We start from the raw sequence: 7,698 nt of genomic DNA, 5'->3' as shown, positions 1-7,698 counted from the left end.
AATCTTTCCCTACTTAAAAATGATTTTCTTTAGTGGAATTGTTCAGAAAAAATATTCAAAATCTCAAAATTTGAGGGCTTCTCTATATGCAATAAAATTATTAATTATTTTGAAACAGATAATTGTATAAACAGCACTTACAACTTCCTCTCAAAAAAGTTGCAAAATTATTTAAATTCAAGTCATTAAGAAATTTAGAGGTAATTTTCAATTTACAAATAAGTGTGCTCCAAAAAGCAATTTGTAATTCAATTATTCTTCCCTTTGGACACGTTTTGTGTTTTAGGTTTGCATGGGCTGGTGCAGTCTCTAGGTCATTCCTCATTTATTATTCATTCTACNTTTCTGCTTACAGAGGTATGGTTAAAGTCTTATCTCTGCTGAGAAAATGGTAACAAGGGCTTCTAGAAAGATGAAAAGGAGTATGCCAGAGGAAGAGGCAGACACGAGGATCTGTAGATGAGCCCCCTACAGCCCCAGGCTCCAACCTTGGCCAAACCCTTCATTTGTGCACTGCATCCTGTCTTCTCTTCCACTCTCGAAGCCACCACTTTACAACTCTCCCTTCTAATTGTGCCATCAATTACTACTTCTTTATTGGGTCAGTCGGGTCACTTATACCAATATACAAATATGTTTTTCTATTTCCCATCTTAAAACAAACAAATAAAACACATACACAAACACACACACACACACACACACACACACACATACACAAACCTTCTTTTGACCCAGTTCCCTAAGAGCTTGTGCCCTATTTCTCTGTTCTCCTCTACAGAAAATTCCTCAAAAGCATTAATGATACTTTCCAATTCCTCTCCTCCATTTCCTCCTTTAAAACTCAGCTCAGGTATCTCTTCAACCCCAAAATCTCATAGAACTCTCTGAATCTGAGATAGATGGTCTTCCTCTGTCTTCTTCTGACTATCATGGTTCCTACTACCTGGTATTGTGATGATCTGCTTACTAGAAACGTCTCTCATTAAACTGTAAGGATCCCCTGAATAGACACAATGTCTAATAAAATATTGAGTCCCCAGTGCCTATAGCAGTGTCTGGGAAATTAAAAATAACCAATAAATGTTGCTGAATAAATGGAGTCTTGAAAGATGATCCAGAGTCCACAATGAACCATGAGAAGAGTATTCTAGACAGATAGAACAGAATGTGCAAAAGCACAAAGGTCAGAAAGAACATAACCAGTACATTCACTACAAGTCATTCAGTGTGGGTGGGAACACAGGCTGGGTGTGTGAGGATGTAGAACAAACTCGAATTTATTCCATCATGGGTAATTAAGATTCTAATACCTGATGATAAGGAGATTAGGCTTTATCTTATTCACAATAAAGAGGAACAAGGGGGAGAAGAAGGGCGGAAATGGTGGGGGAAAGGGAGAGAGGCAAACCATGAGAGACTCTTGAATGCTGACAAAAACTGAGGACTGATGGATGTGGGGGGAGGGGGGATGGGCATGGAGGAGGACACTTGTGGGGATGAGCACTGAGTGTTATGTGGAAACTAATTTGACAATAAACTATTTGTAAAAAAAAAAAAAAAGATTCACAAACGAAGTATACACGGGCTAGTAATGTGATCAAATTTTTATTTTAATTATGTTAACATTTATTAAGCTGCCCTATGCCCATTTTACATAGAAGGACATTAACAGAAAATTTATTTGAGTTACTAGGGTACATAACCAAGAAGTAGTAGAACGGGCATACAACCCCAGATCTCTCGGAGCACAGAAGACTCTCTAATCTCAGTATTCAATACAGAAAGATCACTTTGGCAATAACAAGGTACATTGGAAAGACGTACCCATTAGGAGCCTGTTGAAATAGGCTGGTGAGACATCATGACGCATGAACTAAGCTAAGCACTCTGAGGGCAGAAACCACATCTTCATCACCACTGGCTGCCATGATATTCCTGACATATTTATATGTTTAATAAATATTTTCTTAACTAAAAAGTGACTGAGAAGAGGACAGTGCAAATTTACTTAAGAAGTAGTGTTCACAGGGGCGCCTGGGTAGGTCAGTTGGTTAGGTGACCGGCTTCGGCTCAGGTCATGATCTCGTGGTTCGTGGGCTCAAGCCCTGCATTGGGCTCTCTTCTGTGGGTGTGGAACTTCCTCCCTCTCTCTAAAAATAAACATTAAAAAAAAAGAAGTAGAGTTGACAGATGGGACATAAAGTGTGAGGGTTAGTTAAAAGAAGTCAAAGAGACTAGTTTCTAGAAGAGGCCATGAAGTGAAGTGATGTCATTAATTGAGATGTAAAACCCCAGAGAAGGAGCAGCTTCAGTGGTGTTGAAGAGGATAGCTCCATTTTGAGTTTTAAGAACTTGTGTAATGCTTGGATGGAGATATCTAGTTGGTAGTTGCAAGAACAGATCTGGAGCTCGGGAGAGAGGTCTGAAAATAGCCATCAACATATTGGCAGGCATCAGTATAGATTACAGTATAAATGAACATGTGTGGATAGAACTTTATGGGGGAAATGTGCAATAAAAGAAAGCTTCCAAGGATCAAAGCTGAAATATGGCAGCATTTTATGAATGGGTACAGGGTGCTGAATCTGTGAAGAGCACTGAACAGGAGTAAGAAAACCCAGAAAAGAACAATGCCATCAAAGCCAAAGGGACATGTTCAAAGAGGGAGTGGTTCACTCTGTCAGATTCTGCAGAAGCCCTTACTTAAGTGTATCATCCAAGGAAGGTAACAGAAAATGGCAGATATTATAAGCAAGAAGGGATGAAATTCAGGGCGCCTGAACTGGTTGATGTCTCACTCTTGATTTTGCCTCAGGTCATGATCCCAAGATTGTGGGGTCAAGCCCTGCACTGAGCATCGAGGCTTCTTAAGATTCTCTCTCTCTCTCAGGGCACCTGGGTGGTTCAGTCAGTTGAGCGACTGACTTTGTCTCAGTACATGATCTCACAATTCGTGAGTTCAAGCCCCACATCAGGCTCTGTGTTGACACCTCAGAGCCTGGAGTCTGCTTCGGATTCTGTGTCTCCCTGTTGTCTGCCCCTCCCCTGCTCATGCTCTGTCTCTCTCAAAAATAAATAACCATTAAAATTTTTTTTAAAAAACTCTCTCTCTCTCTCTCGTCTCTCCCGAAGAAGAAGGAGTAGAAGAAGGAGAAGAAGGAGGAGGAGGAGAGGGAGAAGGAGAGAGAGAGAGAGAGAGAGAGAGAGAAAGGAAGGAAGGAAGGAAGGAAGGAAGGAAGGAAGGAAGGAAGGAAGGAAATTTGCTGAATTAGCTACTTACAAAATTGTGGGAAGGGCTGAAGCAGTAGATTCTAGGGTGTGCTTTCTGATCAGTACTGGAACTGGATCATGTCTCTTCATCCTGGGACCCTAGCTGATGGAGTATCTCTGGCTTGGCAAAGGGGAGGGCACAAAGACATAGGAAACGCCGTTTCCTCAAACTTTGTCCAGTAATGGCATATGTTGCCTCCACTCATATTTTATTAGACAAATCAAGTCAAACGGTGACATCTCCCTTCAGGAAGCAGAAGCATGCTAGCCAACCGTGCACTTAGAAGGGGAACTGTAATAGTGGTGGACAGACCCAACTCCCATGGGGGAAGTTATTTAATTTTCTACACGTCCCCTTATTCATCTGTAATAATTCTACTGACACGCAGTGAACAAGAATTGGGGGCCAATCGATCCCCTACTTACTTAGCTCTGTGATCAGCTACTAAGAGGACTTTTACTTTTAACCAACCTTGAATGGCTTAGGATTGCATATTCTCTGAGGCAGTACCTCAGACAAGGAAGCATGGGTGTGAACAAACTTTCTCTCACTGTGAATTCTCTCTTTCTCTCTAAACCATGGAATTGTATGCCTTCACCAACCTATTTCTGTCCTCTCGCTGAGAGCAACAGAATCCATCACAGCTGTAGCCTGGAAGGGGAAGTATCCTGAGTACAAACAGCTGTCTGGGCTTCTCAGACTAGGATAAATGCAGAGGAATTCACGGAGCCACACAAGGTCAGGGCAGGCCATTCCCCTGAGCCCAAGACCCTCTTTCCTTCCCACCCACCCCTTCTCTGAATCTCCAGCTCCATGGCTGTCTAAGGCACACTGGGTGGTCTCCTGATGCCCTAAGGTTTTCCTCTTTTCCCCAGACTCTTGGGAATCAAGATATCCTCCTGGCAATTCCTGACACATAAAAAGCATCTGGCAACTGACTACCACTTCTTGGTTCTGACTTTGCTTTCTTGAAGAAGGAGGGGTGGTGATATTTTTCTCCATACTGTCATCCCCATCAGAAATACATTGTCTGGGATGTCTGAACACTCCTACTGCTTTCCTATAGGGTGCTTCAGAATGAGTAAAGACATCAGTTATAAGGCTGTTTCTGCCAACCCTACCCACCCTCTTCTTCCTTTTTTTTTTTAAACAAATAGTTTATTGTCAAGTTGGTTTCCATATAACACCCAGTGCTCATCCCCACAAGTGCCCTCCTCCATGCCCATCACCCCCCTTCCCCCCCACACCCATCAGTCCTCAGTTTGTTCTCAGCATTCAAAAGTCCCTCATGGTCTGCCTCTCTCCCTCTCCCCAGCTATTTCCCCCCTTCTTCTCCCCCACGGTCCTCTGTTAAGTTCCTCCTAACCCTCCTATACGTACAAGCATATGGTATTTGTCCTTCTCTGTGTAGCAACATGGATGGACCGTGAGGGTGTTATGCCTGCCCACCCTCTTCTTATAGGCCTGAGTGTCCTACCTGTTTATCTCCTGCAAGGCACCTGCAATAGCGTGCACTCTAATGGCATCAATATCCTACAGTCCACTGGTTGACTAGACACCGAATTTAGCATCTTCTATATCAGCATACCCTAGATGCTGAGGATATGGAATAGACATGATTCATGCAATACTTTGTTTTGCTCTCAAGAAATTAATTTTTATTATAAGATAATTTTAATAGTCAAAAATATACCAATTAATATAATACTAAACAGATATCAACATCAAAACTTGGCCAAATTTTCTAAAGACTCTATATTGGTAAAAAAGAAAATGCTACCAAGAGAATCAAAGAGCTCTCTGCCAACAGTTTAATCTTCCTTTCACCCTCTCTCCTTCCTTCTTTCCCTCCATTCTTTCCCCAAGGTAACTACTACCGTAGTTACCCGGTGGTCATGAATTACAAAATGCATGATTTGGGGTTTAAGAATATATCAAAGTGGTATCATACTTTATAAGCCCTCTCGGATACTACATCTTCCATTCAAAATTATGTTTGTGCCATTTATCCAATTTGACACATGTAGAGTTAATCCAATATATTCTGCCAGTTTACCATTATTCTGTTCTAATCAATTGTTATTATTCTGTTATCTAATCTAATTATTTTGCTATTCTGTTCTTTATTTTCTTTACTTCTGATGAATATTTACACATTTAAAACTTTTCGCTAATAAGAATAGTGCCGTAGTGAACATTCTTGTATGTGCCTCCTTGATCATATGTGTGAGGATTTTTCAAGGGCAGTATTTTTCAACCCTATTTTGACAAGGACAAACAGTTTGACTACATTTTACATCATCATCCACAAGCCCAAAGTGCAAACATACTTATATATATATACATGTGCATCTAAATTGAAATAAAATTGAGGTGCAATCTGGTAGATTTCTGTTATTCTATTCTATTCTATTCTATTCTATTCCTTCTAAATTCTGAGAGTGACTTACTAAATTGATTCTATCATTTAGCAATGAGTCAGGACCTAAGGTTTGAAAAGCACGGGCTTGTTCTCAAAGAATTTCTCAGTTGAAGACTATGATTGTCCTCAACTTTATTAGATATTGTCAAACTGTCCTCTCAGTAACAAGGTGTATACAGATTTAGAGATATTAAAATATGGGAAAATGTGCATTTTATAAGTTAGATTATGTGAGATCTGAATACTAATTCTTTGTCCATTGTATGAATTTCAAGTATTTTGTTTATTTGCTTTTCACTTTCTTCACGTGTATTTTTTGAGTGAAAGTTTTTAATTTTAGAGTAGTCAAATATCTACTTTTTTATATAAGGCTCATTTATTTATTAGGCTTTAAGGTATTCCTATTTAGTGTCATAAAGATAATCACCTCCATCTTTTTCTGAACTTCTGAAGCTTTAATTTTTTCACTGTAAACCTTTAATTCATTTGAGGTTAATGTTTTATTACAGCGTGACATAGGGATTAATGGGAATAACTAATTATCAAAAAAATTTGAGTAATCTATTCTTTCCCTATTCGTTAAAAAAAAAAAAAACTTTAACATTTATTCATTCTTTGAGAGACAAGGACAAAGCACTGTGAAAGAGGGACAGAAAGAGAGGGAGACACAGAATCTAAAACAGACTGCAGGTGTTGAGCTGTCAGCACAGAGCCCCACACAGAGCTCAAACTCACAAACTGCGAGATCATGACCTGAGCCCAAGTTGGCTGCTTAACTGACTGAGCCATCCAGGCACCTGTCCCCATTCATTTTTAATGCCATCTCAGTCATGTACCAAGTACCCCAAGTATGTGAGTTTGTCTCTGCTCCATTTTTTTCAGTTGATGTATTTATGTATCCCCACACCAATATCACAGTATTATTTAATAAGGCCTTAAAATTGTGTAGTATCATCTTGATGGTTCATTTTCTCATAATCTTTTAGAATCAGCTTGTCTAATTCCATGAAAAACCATGTTGAGACTGACTGGAATTACATTAAATTTACAGATCAATTTCATGAGAATTGTCAGTTTAACTATTTATTTTTCTGGTCCATGAATGTAGTATATCTCCATATGCATTTAGGTCTTACAGTAAAGTTTTTATAAATTTCTCCATAAGTCTTGCATATTTTTGTTAGATTTCCTTCTATTACAAATTTGTTTTAAATATTTTATCCAGAACAAACAAGTGTATCTAAAAGGAAAGGTATCTATCTGTGGTAACTCACTCTGCCATATTTCTGGACCCTGAATCTGATTCTCATTTACAGGCATAGAAGAGAAATCCCGATGGAGTGCTATTTAGGGAGAGTAAAATGCCCTATGGATACAAAGAGGTGGAAAGTAGGAAGTGGGAAGGAATTCCATGAACCTACCCAAAGTCTTCCATGCCTTAATTTCTCTCATGTTAGACAAAGCACCAGTTCCTATATAGCCTTTAAGGCCTTGCCCGCATTTCCTGCCCCACCTCTCTCTGTCTCCTCCCTCTCATGCAGGCACAGAAGTGTATTTCATTTCCTCAAATGTGCTATCGTGTCTTTCACTTGCTTGTCTCACACGCGAATTTCTTCTGAAAACACACTTAGTTCTCTTCTGGTATTTAAGTCCTGCATAAACTTCAGGTTTTGTCCAGATAAGAAATGCCCACCAGCTACTGATTCAAGAACAGACAAGCGAGGAGCAAGACTGTCAGGAGAGCAGTCATGGAACGTTGTGGTCTAAACGAAGGTTTGGGGGTAAAAAGAAATAGATGGCACTTGGGTGGAAAGCGTCACTGACTTCCTGTCATTAAACAAGTGGTGGTGATCAGTCAGCAGATATCTTGCATATATTTTGTCTTTACCTTTCTTAACAGATCAGAAATTCTTTTAGATAAGGATTGTTATGGAAACACATTTTTATCCCACATAGAATGTATTCCAGGACTTTGCACTAACACTTAAACATTTTTTGAATG

This window comes from Crocuta crocuta, unplaced genomic scaffold (genome assembly GCF_008692635.1).
Source record: "Crocuta crocuta isolate KB4526 unplaced genomic scaffold, BGI_CrCroc_1.0 scaffold25, whole genome shotgun sequence".
NCBI lineage: Eukaryota > Metazoa > Chordata > Mammalia > Carnivora > Hyaenidae > Crocuta > Crocuta crocuta.
This window is presented reverse-complemented; position numbering follows the sequence as displayed.